Source organism: Macrobrachium nipponense, chromosome 5 (genome assembly GCF_015104395.2).
Source record: "Macrobrachium nipponense isolate FS-2020 chromosome 5, ASM1510439v2, whole genome shotgun sequence".
Classification (NCBI taxonomy): domain Eukaryota; kingdom Metazoa; phylum Arthropoda; class Malacostraca; order Decapoda; family Palaemonidae; genus Macrobrachium; species Macrobrachium nipponense.
In genome coordinates, this window is record NC_061107.1 from 46,173,640 (window position 1) to 46,191,216 (window position 17,577).

A 17,577-nucleotide genomic window follows, 5' to 3' on the forward strand; every position below is an offset into this window, starting at 1 on the left:
CGTGAAGTGGTCTTCGTAATTAATACTCATACTACTACTCGTACTAACAACAAGGATCAAATAAAAAGGACACAAATTAAACACGTTCATATATTCTCAGTCATAAGTAAAACACAAAATAATTGAACAGAAATATAGCCTCTAATTTCATTATATCAAATAAATTAAAAAGTGCTAAAATGTACGGACAGATAGCCCGTTGATTCACCAACGAAAATAAAAATGAATACGATATATTTGATTAGAAATTATTTTCATGTACTGTTTAATATGAACATTATTAATTTCTTATACTTACATTCTAATAAATAAAGCATAGATATCCTATCCTGAAATATCTATTTCTTTAACTCAACGCGTAAGACCCTTTTCAGACCTTTTTAGACCTTTAGACCTTTAGACCCCCAACAACAACAACAAAGTAGTGTTTCGGCTTATTCCCCGAGTAAGCGACAACTGTTGGATCTGCCCAGTTGTTCCAAGTGTGAACTGCAAGAAATAAGCCTCTTGAGCATTTACAGGGTAGTTTCAAGGCTCGTACGATCATATTAACTGAATATTTTGCCTCGAAGTTAAAAGTTAGCTCCTTGATGAACTACTCGTTCAAATATGAAAAGACGCAAGCATATGGACACTTAATATATATGCTTATACATGCATGCATAAACACTCACACAGACACACACACATATATATATAAATAATATATATATATATATATATATATATATATATATATATATATATATATATATATGTATGTATGTATGTATGTATGCGTGAGTATTTTTTCCGAAGCCATCCCCGGTCAAGGTGAAAAGACACAATAATAGAAAAAGAACACACTCATATACATACATACAGATAGGCCATATATATATATATATATATATATATATATATATATATATATATATATATATATATATATATGTATAGATATATGCATAATATATATATATATATATATATATATATATATATATATATAATATATATTAAGGTATAAGCCACAAGGGAAAACAAGCAATGGAGTTTCAGCAAGATCTCTCGATGTTCAACGCCCTTTACTAAGTAAAGGACGTTGAACGTCGGAAGATCTTGCTGAAACTCCGTTATTTATTTTCCCTCGTGGCTTATACCTTTATTTACGGATTTATCACGTTCCCAACTTTCCTGATTCAGTTATACCATACATACATACATATATATATATATATCTATATATATATATATATATATATATATATATATATATATATATATATGATAATATATATATGGTCTATCTGTATGTATGTATATGAGTGTATTCCTATCTATATATATATATATATATATATATATATATATATATATATATATATATATATTTTATATATAATAATATAATATTTTATATTATAACGATATATATATATATATATATATATATGAATGTATATATATCTATACATATATATATATATATATATATATATATATATATATATATATATATATATATATATATATATATATATATATATGTTTATATTATTATATATATATGTATATATATACTATAGTATATATATATATATATATATCAGTATATATATATATATATATGTAATATATATATATATATGAATAACTATAACATCACCGTGATTCATATAAATTATTCAAGCTACAAATGTCCTTTAATATCTAATTCGTTCTACCTCGGAATTAATATATTTTCAAATGTATAAACAAAACGGGAATTTTTTAGTTGATAATAATTTCGTCCTCTCATTGGTTCGAACCACCGCCCAGCGGACAGGGAAGAAACCAGGACGTCAGTGATGTTATCGATTCGGTTAACAAGTGACGTTATAAGTTTATATCGACTCTTACCATACAAATCACCGTCGAACTTCGGATATTCGTAATTAGAATCGATATCCAACCCCTTCTACCTTGTTAACAAATTTGAACGTTTGTGTGTGTACGTGTGTGCGTGCATGTACTGCTGGTTCCTTATACTATATTAAGTGGCGGGAAAAGAAAAAGAAAATCACCATGATGTACATTTACGTACTTTAGGCTGATTTGAAAACCTCTATCGTTTATGGTCGCTATAACTCCACTACCAACGTTCTATTATCTCCGAATCCGTCATCTCAGTCTTCTCTTTCAGTTCTAACAGATTATGAATTAGATACAGGTCTTCAGTATACAGCTAAATAATTAGTTCACTGATATATTGAATCAAATGTCTACACATTGATGTGGCATTTGTGTAAAACACGGTTTCAGTTATCTTAATTGACCAAGTAAGGAAGTACCTGGTGTTTTCTAACAGCTATATTGAACTGACTATAAATAAAGTTTTGCCTTTATTTGGAATTGTCCAATTATTATTATTATTTCTAAGATAATGGAACTATGAAGAATTTAATCAAATTATCATAAGTCAATGGCGCAATCAAAATTCTAATTTGGAAGCACATGTTTATACAAATTTGGTCCTTGTATTTTCAGTAATTTCAAATGTCTTCTAAATTATCTAAAAATGCGCAATCTTTTATATAATGCTCAGAGTAATCTTCTTCATATGTTAGTTTTCATATATTTGTTATGGATATATTTATCCCGATATCCAGAGTCAGTTTGCTTCTCTGTTATCCATCAGCATTAAAAGTTCCCGTGTTCCATTTTTACGACGTTGGAGTTCCTGTTAGTTTAGAAAAAAGTCCCATCAAAATCCACTTTGCCGCCGTCTCTCAAGTAATTCCCAAAGAGCTCCTTCTGTTACTTTTCCACTTTTGCAGTTTCTTGCTTGAGGAGGTCGTAAAAAGACTTTCCGAATTGTACGGAGAAAAATAAGAGAATACTCTGAATGGTTTTTCTATCCCCAGGGTTTAAATCTTCGTTTGTGTTACCATCACTCACGCGATTCAGAGGCAGCCATATGCATCAAGTCGAATAGAATGTTGCAGCGTTTATTTTTATCTGAACTCTGTCAAAGTTTATCAGACATATGTATTTTACGCGTACGTATTCATCATTATTATAACAGCCTTCTGACTCTTGGTTTTACCTATATTTTTGCCCATAAAATATCCTCTTTACTGAAAAATCTGTCGTTTTCTACTTACCTTCACCAAAAAGTGAAGCCAAACAGAGGCATCTCGATAACCAGAAGTACTGAGATACAAAAAATAGTAGAAACTTGATGTAAAAAATAATGCTGCATATTTTCAAAGTCCGGAAGGTATTAATGAAGACCTTTCCTTTATTCAAGTAGACAGTAATGGTTCTAACCAAGGAATAACTCAAACATTGTTCAGAGTAATATTAGATTAATTTGGCACTATGAGAATGGCTTTCTTAAAAGGAGGAATCAGTCAATATCTGGGAGGATACTACGCTCACATCGAAAAATTTCTAATTCGACAAGACAACAGCAGCGCTAAATGTTGCACCATAAAGTGAAATAATATTCTTGCCCATAAATAAAGGGAGAGACAGATATAAGCTGAAGTTCCGGTTATGAATATACCAGCGACTCACAGATTTCTGAAATTATTCAAATTATTTGTTTATTGTTAGCGTCATCGAATCCATAATACGTGTAATTCATGCATTAGATGTTCTCTTATTCTTAAATAAAAGTACTTATTTTACCCAGTCTTCTGTCCTAGGTGGGAATGACTGAATAACGACTAAAATTGCAGCCTTAAGTAAGTATCATTATTTCTCAACTAATATACATAAAACGTTCAACGCCAGGGCCATATATACAATACTATTTAACACGCTTCCTTCCTCTAAGTAGGTTGATAGTATTCAGGTATCAAGAACGCGATATTTACAAACGTTTAATGAATCCCAACATTCATACACATCAGATCACATTTCCAAAGTTTTAAGATAACCCATTCTGAATAGTTAGGTTTATCGGCAAGTATTTTATAATATGTTTTAACGGGCAATTCGATTTTCTCTTCATTTGTGTGTGTGGGGGGGGGTGTTGTGGGGGGATGGGGGGGGGAGAAGAGATCAAATTAAAGGCGCTCTATCAACAAGAACCTCATGTACGTGAGTCTGGAGAGATCCTTATTAATTAAGAAGACCCGAAAAATCGGTGAACACAAGGAAACTATTTTTCCACATTAACAGTAAATCTTTCATTTGTATGTAATGTTTAAGTTTACTCCAGGTACGCAGTCAGGATTTATTGTAGATAGAATTTAAGGAATGCATGTAGAGATAATGCTACTTGTCATATCACTTCCTTCCCTAATGTTAAAAAGTAAAAAATGCAAGGTGGTGCCATCTAATGGCTTCATGACAATTATTTGTTATCTTGGCCAGAAAAGAGCTTTGACTTTTTTTTTCTTTTCACGACAGATAATAGTGTCAATTCATACTTTTTGAGGTCCCTGACATGAACAGTAACACTTTCGATGCCTTGTAAGTCTAAATTCAGCCATGGCAGGGAGGTGGGTGACAAGGGGTGGGAAGGTGGTGACATGGAAAACTGACAGAAAATGACAAATATTGCTGATTAATCCATAGTTTACGAGCTCACTGAGAAGAATAGTGACAATATTGCTGCCCTTTAAGTACAAATTCAGCCGTGATAGGAAGGGTGGGAAGTGGTGTGAAGGGGGTGACATGTAGAAATAACCAAGAAAAAAACAGGTATTAGTGTTTACCCCATACTTTTTAAGGTCACTGAGATGAATAGTGACTCTCCTGATGCCCTTTAAGTCTAAGTTCAGCATCGGTAGTAAGGAGGATGAGGTGTGGGAAGGGGGTGGTATGTAAAAATAAATAAAAAAAGACAGACATTAGTGTTTGAACAATAGTTTTGAGAGTCACTGAGATTAATAATGACACTCCCGACACTTTAAATCCAAGTTCAGTCTGATAGGTTGGGGGTGAGAAGGGGAGGAAAGGGGCGTCATGTAAAAATAACCTAGAATGACAGATGTTAGTTTCTTATTCATAGATTTTGAGATCGCTGAGATGAATAGTGACACTTCTGATGCCTATTAAGTCAAACTTCAACCCTTATAGGAAGGTGGGGTGAGAATTGGTGAAATATATATTAAAGATGCTGGACAATGTAACTGAACCAACTATCTTAACAGGAAAGACAGGGAGAGAGAGTTTATCTATTGGCAATCAGAGTATTCCTACCCAGGGCCAAATTAGTCAGCTAATATATATGTGAATATATATATATATATATATATATATATATATATATATATATATATATATATATATATATATATATATAATATATATATATATATATATATATATATATATATATATATATATATATATATATATATATATATATAACATAATTGCCTTTGTATAAAGTAAAACCCCCTCAGTATTATTATGTTATTATTGTAGTATCGTAAGTAATATGCTCAGATTTAAAGTTATTAGAATAATGTATATGAGAAGAAAGATCTGTGTTCAGAGCAGGATGTATCTGTCAACAAGTTAGTAATCGGAAGCACACAAACTCTTCGTATTGTTATGAGAACATTTGTCATTTCATGTCATCTTTTTTGTAAACAGTCAGTCACTCCAGCCACCTACAGTCTGTTTCAGAATACGATTTCCTGTTCAGGTCACTCGTGCTTTTGAGACTTTGAGAGTAAAAATTGCGCTTTTTCATCATTCAGCCGCTTCTCGTTCGTACCACGATAGACTACATCATTGCATCTTGGCCAAAACGTTTTGCATAGAATCCATAATATCATTTTCAGGAAGTGACGTCATTCATTTCTTTTGAGAATGTTCCATAGTCATTTCTTTCTTTTTAAGAGATTTTTATAGCTCTGAGACCGTGTAGTGTTAATGGTTACTATTAGTAATCTCTCTCTCTCTCTCTCTCTCTCTCTCTCTCTCTCTCTCTCTCTCTCTCTCTCTCTCTCTCTTTTAAAGGGAATTTATTAAAATTATTGAAGGGATATCGTTCCCAAAATTGTTTTATGCCACCCATCCATTTTGGGGTCGTGTCAACTAAATAGTTCCCATACATACATAGAATTCATTATTCTGAGACTGATAATTGCATGGTATAGAAAGATGCTAACTCACTCTCTCTCTCTCTCTCTCCCTCTCCTCCCCGAATGAGATATTTTTTTTTATTTGAAACGTAATGTATTGTAAACGTTTCATACGGGCCACTCCTAACTTTTGTAAAAATGTATTAATAGAATTGCTGTTAGTTGTGGAATCTAAACAGACCTTTTAAATGATTTTGATGAATTCTGAAGATTCAGCTGGTAAAAGGGTATTGTAGAAGTTACAGTTTTAAGCGCACTTGAAATACTTAGAGTTTTTAGGAGGATTGATTTCATTCCTTTCACATTTAAATTTTTTGTTTTGTGGTTTTTTTAATTTTAATTCTTGGAAGTGTGTTTTTATATATATTGTGTGTTACCATTTCTTAGTTTTGTTGACATTTGGGTAGTGTATTTGATACAGTTATACATTGCGTTTTCATGTTTTTGCAATTACAATCTATTTGATATTTCGTGCTTTATTTAATTTAACACTTGTGAATATGTTTTCATTTACTTGAAGTTTCTTTTCATATCTTAAGTATTTATTAACAGTTCGAATTTTACTTGAGCAATTTGATTTTTTACTTAATTTCTTTATCAATAATTACTATTTAATTTTGTTTAATAGTTCATTCAAGAATTAATTATATTTTGTACTGTTTTCAAGAAACAATAAATTTTCTTAAGATTGTGAATTCAACTTATAAATGTACGAATTTTAAAATATTTTTTTTGTATTTAAATTCTTATAATGGTGTTTCATTTACTGCTCACCAGTGATAGGATTCAATTTGTGTACTTTTATGGCACAGTCACATATGGTGTTGTTTCTTCAATTTTCTTGAAGTGAGTTAGGACAGTTGAAACAAACAGTTAAAGTGATTTATTGTACTAATACACTTTAAATAACCTACGCCTATATGAATACCTCACACATGTTTTAATGAACTTAGCCTGATTTCATGCATGTTTAATAAGCTTTTGCCTTTAGAATGCTCAGTCTTATTCTATCTTTTTTGGAGGTTCAAGAATCTGGCTGCTGTGAGGTAACTTTACATATTTTTATTGGTAAATGTAAGATACCTGGGCGCTTCGTGACATTACATATATATATATATATATATATATATATATATATATATATATATATATATATATATATATATATATATAGATAGATATATATCATACACTGTTCATCTTTACCATATACATATGAAATTGTAATAGCCACAATGCCATCTTAACTTCTTAGAGTCTTGCTCTTTTTTGGATATGCTTGTATGCTTGTCACTACAAAGCTTTGAGCTCCAACTTCAAAGAAATTTGAAGAGATCATGCTGTCCAGTATCGAGAAACGAACCTAGATACCATAATCACCTGGTCAGGTCGGCAATGTGACCTTGTCGTGATTGTGGTATTGCAGGTTTGTTTCCCGCTACCGGACATCATGTTCTTTTCAAATTTCTGTGAAGTTGGAGCTCAAGGCTTTGTAGTGATAAACGTATCCAAAAAGGAGCAAAGAATCTGAAAAGTTAAGGGGGCATTGTGGCTATTACAATATATATATATAAATATATATATAGTATATATATATAGGTATATGATATATATAAATATTATTATAATTATATATATATATATATATATATGTATTATTTAATAATATATTATATAAATTTATATATATATAATATATTATTATTATATATATAATATATTAATATAATTAATATATTATATATTATAATTTATTATTATATTATTTATAATATTATATATATATATATATAATATTATATATAATATATATTATATAATATATATATATATGTATATATATAGTATATATTACATAATTATATGTATATCTACTTATTATCTTATTATATGTAATAGATATGTATATATAAATATAAATACTATATATATTTATATATGTCTATAATATATAGTAATATATATATTTATGCATTATCTATATATATTAATATATTTATTTATGAATCCTATATATAATATATATATTATTATTATATATAGTATATCTATAATATAGCTATATAATATTATATATATATATAAAAGGTATTTTAAAGTACGTTTTGTCAGTAATACGTCGACGCTAAAAAGGCAGTTATGTATCTACAGAAAGAAATTCTTATAGAGATACGAGCTTTTCATCCAAGCAAAAATTTTAACTGGTAATTCTGTATACAGTCATAATTTTAAAATAATGGGGCAAGTGGGCACTGCACTGCGTGTGTAAGATATCAAATGAAAAGGGACCAATTTTCATCTGAATCATGTTGTCATTTATGGAGGAAGAGTCCATTGACGTGACTCGACAAGAAGGCAAAGACAAGAAAAGGGCTGAGACTGAAAAAGACATAACCAAAGACCGTCAAGAACGGCTCCACCGTAAAGCATCAAATAGGATAGCTATCATGAAGGATAATATCGTAAAATAGCTCCAGTGAACCATGGTAGAAAGAGATTGACACAAAAGAAGTAAGAAAATCAAAATGAACCTAAGTTTTTAAATACGTTTCCCCAACTCCCATCAGGCTATTGTACTGTACTGTATAAACATGTTAGATTTTCGAAGTTTTTTTGATATCTAGAAATTAAACATGAAAAACAAAAAAATATGTTACAACTCATTCTTATATACATATCAACTTCATGTATGAATGATTAAGCCATATTTTCTAACTTAAAAGCGTGGCTTTTAAAAATAGGATTTTGTGCACATAGATTTCGTGTATCTTATATCAATACACGTTGGATGCTTGTTAGATTTCTTTCCTCATGCTTTTTCCATGCAGGTATTTCGATGGATATGATAATTCCTAAAGTTTATTATTTATTTTCCATACTTCCTTGATGAATTTTTGTGAATAGCTATGATAAAGGTTTATAACGTTTCCATATTTGATTGTTAGTATCATCTTTTCACACGTTTCTTTACTTTACCTCTATACTAATGTCTTCATCAAGATAAAATCACATTACACAAGTAAAATCCGTAGAAGCTTGAGAGAGAGAGAGAGAGAGAGAGAGAGAGAGAGAGAGAGAGAGAGAGAGAGAGAGAGAGACAACATCTCCAGCTTTCCCATTTAGCATTGAAAGAAGACAGGTGATAAATAATTCTAGTCTTTAGACCATTCGTTCTTGGAATTTCTGATAGAAAAATCTACCAAGTCTATAAAAAAAAAACGAAAAATTTGTATTTGTTGACCCCATAAAGGAAACTATAAATAATTTAAACCAAGAACAATATTAATCGTCTTTTGTAGATAAGACATATACTAATTCAATATTCACTATGTAATACTTATTCGAATATATCTTAACTTTTTAACATTCCACTCGATCGAGTTCGATAGAACAGAGGGGATATTGAAATGGCTTTGAAGAAGTTTCATCATGGAAAGGAGGAAATTGTTTTCAGATTGTAACCGGAACAACCAAGAATGTATTTCTATTTCTGTCGCTCAGGGGAAATGTGCCAAGAGTAGTACAAGGTTTCAATAAACCTTAGAAAACTGGTTCGTCAAATATGTAAAAAATAAGCAATCCCTATTCCATTAACTGATCAAATCTGAAAGATTTTAGTGTTGATATCGAAGCCGGCTGAAAAGGTTTAGAGACGATTATGGTATGAAAGTAGATCAAAGAAGACCGGAAACCAACCATCAACAAACTCCATTAGATTAGATGATCATTTCTCGTCTCAGTTAGTTCCAGATACTTGGTAGACTTTTACATCAAAAGGAAGAATAAGAGATATTGATGTTTTTAATGTAAAACCGACGGGAAATGGGCGGACTGCCCTTTCGTAAATTATGACTGGGAAAGATAAATATGGGGCTCTCTCCAATGGCAGAGTGGCTCAGAGCCCTCCCTATACAGGTGCTTACAAAAATCAGAAACGAAAAGTGAACTTATATATATATGTATATATATATATATATATATATATATATATATATATATATATATATATATATATATATATATATATATATATATATATATATATATATATATATATATATATATATATATATATATATATATATATATATATATATATATACATATGTATATATACATACATACATATATAATATATATATATATATATATATCATATATATACTATATATATATATATATATGTATATATCTTATCCCCCCTTTTATTAAAAGTACATAAATTGGAAACCCTTTTACCTGTTGTCAATGGTGCCTTCTGTCTGCAACTATATCGTTAGGGTATTAAGATCTCGTAAGTATAAAAATATACTATTTATTACCAAAGCAGTTGAATATTTAATGGAACAAAATAATTAACAAGTCATAGTTACAAAGAACCCAAATCTGCCCATAAAGAAAACTAGTAAGTTAACATTCTACCCTCCTGACTAAGAATTTACTCCCAGACCCAAAATGTCAACAAGTTCATTATGTCTGTCAGGTTATATATATATATATATATATATATATATATATATATATATATATATATATGCATACATACTTATATATGTTTATTTACACAGATATATTGGACGTCCATAAAGTCACCATAGAGGTAGATTTTATGGCATTATATTTCGCAACCAACTGTTTCCATCAACTGCAATAAAATTATATATATATATATATATATATAATATATATATATATATATATATATATATATATGATATATATATATATATATATATATATATATATGATATATATATAATATATATATATATATATATATATATATATATATATATATATATATAATTATATTATACCAGTCAATCAGATAAGTGCAAAATATCTATTCCTGCAATATCCGTGTTTTTCAAGAATAGTAACTTGGTCTTTCATAAGATTTCCCTTCATTAAAGACATCGTATATGGGTTGATGCAGTTCATTCCTGTATGATTCTGTCATTCATAAACTTTCTGATGACTCTTGAACTAAGACTACTATATTACCATTACTTTTATGTAGCAAATAAAAAGGAAAACAAAAGATTGTACTTGTAAGTTTGTGACGAGTTCAAATAATTTATCTTTTAAAAACATTTATACTTATTTTTCATTTCTACATTAAACCAGTGATACTAACTCAATAATCTCTATTCTTTAACAGCATTTCCTGATGTTGGTCGCCTTGGTATTTCCGTTTTGAAACCAGTCGTCATTATGAAATCTTTCATGACTGACAAACCTCGATATATATACAACACTACAGGCTAAAAAATCCAAAAATATGTATCGACAACATTATTGAGAACTATTCTAACCAAACCACGGATATCTTAAAAGTAGTTTCGCTGACAGATACCACAACACAAAACACAATAACAATAGTAATGACATGAAAAGTGACTGCAAAATACGTGATATGTAATATTTTTTAAGCGACTGATTTCTCTTGAGACGTTGCTGAGAGAGAAGGAAGGATACAACCTGTTTTTGATTTGCATTCCTCATCTATTCCATGTTCTTCAACGAAAAGATATGATTTGTCCTCATTTGGCCTCTACTTTCATGCTAATCTTTGTGCTTTGGAAAAATCTTTGTGGGAATGGAATCTTTAAAAACTGATCAACTCATTATGCTGATTGCGAATATGAGGTACAAGCTATAATGAAGAAGAAGAAGAAGAAGAAGAAGAAGAAGAAGAAGAAGAAGAAGAAGGAGAGAGAGGATGAAGATGGCGAGGAAGAGAAAGTGGGGAAAATAAAGAGGAAGAGGAGCATAAAAAAGAAGAGTGTAAAGAGGGAGAGAAAGAATAGCATAGAGAGGGAAAGAAAGGTCATAAAGAGCAAGAGACAGAGGAGGAGCATAAACAGGAAGAGAAAGATGAGCATGAAGATGAAAAGAAAGGGGATCATGAAGAGGAAGAGAAAGAGGCGGAGGAGGTGGATATGAGGAGAAAAAGAAGAGGAAAAAAAGAAATCTGGTTGTAAATAGGAAGCTTTTAAACATATACGATTTCATGTTTTCTCCATATCTTTTTTCTACCATAGTATCTTTTTATTATATTCATCCATTATATTACGACATCTCCACAGACCCCCACTAAAACGTACAAAGTGTCGCCCCTTTCTTTACTAAAGACTACATTTGCATATCTGGGTTCCCCACAAGACTCCCCTTTTAACAATACCGTTACTAATGCAAATCACCAATTCACAAGACTGCGGCGCCAAATTTGTTCTCACAGTTTATGGTGCCTTCTACTGTTTGGTTTAACGTTCTGTATTTTCATCTGTTCCAGCATACAAACAATATAATATTGTGTGTTCTGTTGAGTATGATTTTAGATACCTTTTCTTTAATGTTGTGATCATTGCAAATAAAATATATCCTTCATGAAATGTACCGGTATTTTATTAAAATGACCTCATCATTGATTTCTTTTACATCAGCTGATAGTGTTATCTAATTCAATAGATTGGGGGTCGTCTTATATGGCAAACATTCCTCTAAAGCTACATTTTGACATGTAAAATTGGTGGCCATCTTATATACTCGGAGTCACTTCATACGCCGGCATAAACAGGATACCAATGGGATATGCGGAATTTCCTAATAATTCACATGAAGGCGCGTTTACACCGGTGCAACTTTTCGTGCGCACAGGACGCATGCGCCTATTTCATGGAGAGGCAAGCAGAGGCATGCCTCTGCGTAAGGGGATGCATGCATCAAATATGTGCGTACAGGCCAATGTGCAAAGCACTGGTGAGACCACAGTTAAAGTACCCATCAGCAATTCTAGCACCAACATGTAAAGCCACAATGATGCAGTTACAACCCATTCAAAATAAAGTCATAAGAAAAGCTTACAAAGACTTACCGCCGTACTACAATACTATAAGAGAATTGCATGAAAGAGCAACGATGGAGAACTTCAACTGTAGGATTCACAGACTGGGACAGGATGGCTGAGATGGACGATAACGTTTTGGAGAGGAGCAGAATACAAACTGAGGAAGGAAGAAGGGACCTCATAAGATGGCCAGATTTAGGGCCTAAGATAGAAGAAGTGCCACCTGAGCCAATCTATATGAGTAAAGTAACTATATGCAGAATATTTGATATTTCTTCACTCAACCAGAAAAAGCAGTAAAATTTTGGGGGAAAGACTTTAAATCCCAAATAATATGTAGAACTTTCTCTATGCCAGTCTTTGGTTAATTTCGGCTATACCCAGTATTTTTGTATATGTCTTTTTTTCAGTAGCAAAATGCAGGCACTTGCATCTTCAAAGGGATTGATGGTGATATTGTTAGGAAATTCATTCATAGCCGCCGCAAATAGTGTTTCGTGAATATAAGCTGATACTATCACTTGACCACACAGTGGCTGACCACTTAGTGTCTCGTCTGCGGGAAAAGAAACCACAATTAATTAAAGTTAAATTGTCTAATGAACTTTTAAGGAAAATAGGACAACTGAATTGCAGGTCTAGCACGTCCAAATAAAAGGGGAATGAAGTGTTTAAGTAAACACTTTTTAGCTAGAGCCCATTAAATTTGCAAGTTTGTTCATATCTATTGTGATTCTTTTCTGTTATCTGGGAGAAACGTTCAGCAGTTCTGTCTTTATTGATTTTCTTTTAGTTTTTCGTCAACGATGTGGTACAATATGTAAAAACTATCCATCTTCGTTATTCTTATACTTCTATCGACCAAGTAATATTTATGATTTTTTCAACTATTAATGGGCGATTTTATGCATAAACAATAGCAAGACATGTGAAAAAAAGGATGATCATTTAGAGAGAGTCCTTCATGTTTTCAGTGAAAGTGCTGATAATAATTATAAAACATTTTCTCATGTTCGTGTCCTGTTGACATATAGGTTAAATTCTTGTTATCAGATAACTGAATGTTTCGTCACTCTTCCCGAATTAGGTGTAAAATTTTTCAGGATAAGACAGAAGGTGTCCAAATAATATGTGAAACTCAGCGAAGAATTCTTTGGCTAACCAGCGGGTGTACCCAATACCTTCTTTTATATATATTTAGCTGTTTCTTCCTCTTCGGTAGCAAAGAGCAGACACATGCAACATCAACAGTATCCATGCTGACACTTGAGAAATTCATCTGTCGTGGGCAGAAATAGTGTATCGTCTATGGGTACAAGTAAATATTATCAGTTGGCTACTAAGTGGTTGGCCACTTAATGGCCAACCACTTTATACTAAAAGTGTCCTGTGTGAGGGGAGCCTAAGTGTTCCATTTTTTTTTTATTTTTCTGGCCGGTCACTTTCCACTCAAAGTGCCTCGTGTGCGGTCAGCCTAAGAAACAGGCTATATCTTGCACTACACACGCTATTTGAATGAGTACGTTTTTCTCATTTTTTTATTTTCTATTCGAATCAGAATCCTATTTCATGCTCCTGTTCGGACTGACTTTCTAGCATATCCCGAACTATTTTCTATACTGCATTTAACAAACACTCAATGTATTCTGTCTAAAGCACCGAAAAAAGGCATTTTGACGGACAAAAGGATAATACTCTCCCATATCCTTGCTTTTCAAGTGCACCTCAACATAAGTTATTGTGATCTTCAAAATCTCAACGAGTTCCGCCGGTACACTGCAAGCCTAATAATTTCAGTTACAACACAAGGAAACGAATAAACAACTTCTCTTTATGGTATAGTGACTGGCAAAGATATTTTTGGAAGATCTAAAGAGTGAGAGAAACCAAATTCATGGAACTTGAAAAGAACAAAATAATTTTGCAGTTTCAAAAGTGACATGTTGAAATAATAGAACCATAAATATAACTGAAACAAAGCACAGTAACCATAATCACATATACCACAAATACTCTGTAAAACGATTCCTTTCTCTGTGCGAACCTTTTAAGAATTCCAAAATGCTTTGTTTCTTTCATATTTTGTTCTACATATTTTCACCGTTAGAGTTATATTACTCCTGTTTATATCTACATAATGAATTTTGTGCATCCACTACATCTTCAACCATTTACTCCATAATAACACAAATGACATCATTGTAGTTTTACAAAGTAATTCAGTCTTGCCCACACTATTTTCTTAAGCAGTGCTCTCGTGAAGGAATGCAAAATCTGAAGTAGAACTGGCATCCACACTTGAAAAATATGAAGGAGAATATATCAAAATAAACGGCAATGCCAACCCCATTCTTCCCCAGATTTGCCCTGTATATTAAAATCAAGAGAAATAACTTTGGTAAAGACGAAAAGGAAGACCAATTCGAAAATTAATGGGAAATTTGATTTGAGGGTCGTGATGTACGACTGATAGGGGAGGGAAGATAAAGACTGAGAAAATAAGTGCAAAAGTGAAGTGTTTCAGTGTAAAGTATTTTCAGGATCTATGAGTTCTTCAAGGGTATGTTTAAATGCATACGTATACAAGCGCATATATAAATATATATATATATATATATATATATATATATATATATATATATATATATATATATATATATATATATACATATATATATATATATATATATATATATACATATATATATATATATATATATATATATATATATATATATATATATATATATATATAATATATATATAGTCTAAACTCGGTTAAATATTAATTGACTTTTGAATTAAAAATCAAACTCACTGAGCTAGGAGAAAAGGCACAGATAAGTGATCACACAAACATTCCCAGAGACCAGACACACATAAGCGTTCATACGACTGTAAAAGAACCTATATAATTATAAAATTATAAATTCATTATATTAAAATATATGAATGGAAATGCAGCAACTAAACTTCCCATATATTTCATTTATTTATCTATTTATTTATTTAATTTACTTATTTTTTATAAATTCTATGCGATCCCAAAGTATTTTCTAGCCTTGATTTTTTTCAGTTCCATGCTAAAATAACCAGCTATCAACGAGCATATTGATAATTACATAAACAAAAAAATACTTTCAATGCAAGGAGACAGACAAATGTTGCTCTAGTCACAGTCTAGTGTCATAGACTTTCTGTAAAAGTCCACAATAAAAAAAAAAAAGAAAAAAAATCATTACCTGTCAAGGACATGTGATCTATACTTAGTTCACTGACTAACGGAGAGATCTAAAATATCACCACCATTAAGAATAATTTGAAACAGAAATTTCATTTCCCACTGAGAATGACATTTCCCGACTGAAGGTTTATGTTGGATTCCTGGTGCCATTTCAAGAGCCGTGACTTTTATGTGGGCGGGGACAAGTAGCGCAGTGAATTGCAGAATCCATTGTGTGAACAAAGGGGCACTTAAGGGAAACGATTCTTGACAGCTCCGCCATAAAGATTAAAAAGAAAGAAAACAAGAGACGAAATTCCAAGCCCTTGGAACGGCCTGGCTATATGTTGTGGGGGGAGTGGGAAAGGCCATTGGGAAAACGCTTTACTTTTTCATTAACCAAAGATATGGGGCTAGAGGCGTCACTTGTTATGATGAGCACTAAAAGAATATCAATGTAATTTATGCTGCAAACCAACTATACAAAAGAGACTTTTGTATAGTTATTCATTTTCCCACAGCAGGGATGCGACATAGAGGGAATAATATCAAATAAATAAGTCAATACTAAGCCAACTAATAAACTAGATTTATATATATATATATATATATATATATATATATAATATAATATATATACATACATATATATAATAATATAGTATATATATATGTATATATATATATATATAATATATATATATATGTATATATATATATTTATATAATATATATATATATATATACATATATAATTATATATATATATATATAAATATATATTATATAATATTATTATATATCTTTATCTAACTATGTTAATATTATCACCACATACATACAATATATATATATATATATTATATATATTTTATATATAATATATATATATTATTATATAATATATATATATATATTATATCTGGAGATAAAATCAGTTCATTGATTTGGGTCCAGGGTAAGTTAATATTATATATATAATATATATATATATATATATATATTTATATATATAATATATATATATAATAATATATTAACTTACCTGGATCAATCAATGACTGATTTTATCTCCAGAAGCCAGGATGGTTCGTTCCTCCGACCATTGCAAGCACTGAAAGTAAAAATGAAAAGATTTAATGACTACAATACGAGGATATTCGCTTTAAAAAAAAAAAAAAAAAAAAAATTTTTTTAAAAAAAAAAAAAAAAAAAAAAAAATTTCACGCTCAGTTTCTGTCTCTCCACACTACTTTCATTAAAGGGCCAAAAAATGTGAATTCTTTATAGGCAGTCTAGGGCAGGGATATGGGAAGTCTCCGGGTTAAAAAATTGTATTTACTAAATAAAACCCTAAGCTTGTGGTTTGGGCGATAACCAAAATACGAATGCAATTCCGGTTAAAACACTAACCATATTCAACCACTGTTTGATAG

General features: G+C 30.7%; 1 long non-coding RNA gene across 1 annotated transcript in view; it reads right to left on the reverse strand.

The window, feature by feature from the left end:
- Positions 1 to 17,577, reverse strand: part of LOC135215089 (uncharacterized) — a 167,678-nt gene that overhangs the window by 128,814 nt on the left and 21,287 nt on the right. Inside the window, exon 2 of the long non-coding RNA XR_010314561.1 lies at positions 17,187 to 17,255. This is a non-coding gene — a long non-coding RNA (uncharacterized LOC135215089). The remainder of the gene's footprint in view (positions 1 to 17,186; positions 17,256 to 17,577) is intronic.